Source organism: Myotis brandtii, unplaced genomic scaffold, assembly GCF_000412655.1.
Source record: "Myotis brandtii unplaced genomic scaffold, ASM41265v1 scaffold513, whole genome shotgun sequence".
NCBI lineage: Eukaryota > Metazoa > Chordata > Mammalia > Chiroptera > Vespertilionidae > Myotis > Myotis brandtii.
The window spans coordinates 668700-669855 of NW_005369552.1; the positions used below are offsets into that span (position 1 = coordinate 668700).

The 1156-nt window shown below is 60.7% G+C and overlaps 1 protein-coding gene across 1 annotated transcript in view; it reads right to left on the reverse strand.

Moving 5' to 3' along the window:
* Positions 1 to 1156, reverse strand: part of CDX2 (caudal type homeobox 2) — a 5009-nt gene that overhangs the window by 3300 nt on the left and 553 nt on the right. The gene's annotated exons all lie outside the window — the stretch shown is intronic.

A 1156-nucleotide genomic window follows, 5' to 3' on the forward strand; every position in this document is an offset into this window, starting at 1 on the left:
GTCGGGTCCCCGCCTGTTGCGCTCCTGGCAGGCTCTGTAAAGAAAGCCTTTGGGTGCGCACTCTTTCCGACCAGGGCGCCCCCTCTAGGGGAAGGAACCAAGCCTCCGGGCCGGTCCTGTGGCTTCTCCCTGGGCGGCCACATTTCCCACCGAACGATCCTGGCATGTGCCCAGTGACACAGAAACCGATCCCCAGAGACAGCCCCCGACGGCTGCTCTGATGTATACGGCTGTAATTGGCTATAAACTTCTGCGAAGTGACCATAACCTGCTTGCGGCCTGGCTGAGGCAGAAAGGAGGGAAGAGAAAAAGGCGGAAGTGCAGAGGGCTGGGAAGATCTCATGGAATAAAAAGGAGATGCCAACAGGACTCTCCCCAACACACTTTCCGACACTGTAAGTGGCAGCCCTGGAACCAATGAGGCCCACAGTCCGGCAAACCTAGAACCTTTGCAGGAACAGCTCCTGAGCAAGCATCTGGCGCGCGCGCGCGCGCACACACACACACACACACACACACATACACACTCTCCTAGACTCTCGATTCGGAACAAACGATTCCTGTCTGGAGCAGAGACTAAATCCGCACCGCGGTTTCTCCTCCCTTCTGCGGTTTCTTGCCCTCCTGCTTCGGATTGAAATAACCCTTTTGCAGATCAAAAGTTCAGAGCCCAGGGCGCGCCCCCTTAGTTCCTAGAGTCAACACCTCCTTTCCAGACACAGAACCTCTCGGACTTGCTGCAGCTCCGATCCCTTGAGTTAGCCCGAAAGGCTAGACCTGGACCCTCAGGGCGCCCGCCTGGCCGCCCAGGCCACCTCTCTCCTTAGTCGGATGCGGAAGGAGGGCGTGGAGAGGGGGTCCAGAGCCCGGCCGGCAGAGTTGGGGACTCCCTCTTCCCGCTGACTGGAAGCTGCGCACCGAGTGCGAGCGGAGGCAGCAAGTGGGGAGGACGCGACCCACTTGGTACAGCCGTGCTTCTCCCCGAAACTGAGCCGGGGTGTGCAACCAAAATACTCACTCCCCACCCCCTCCAGCCTAGGCGCTGGGGCTAGGGAAGCCCCGAGGGCCCGGGCTTCCTGATGTTGTCAACCGGACCCTCCTTCCTGGCGCGGAGCCCCCAACAGCCCCCGACACCCAGGTGCACACGGGACACGCG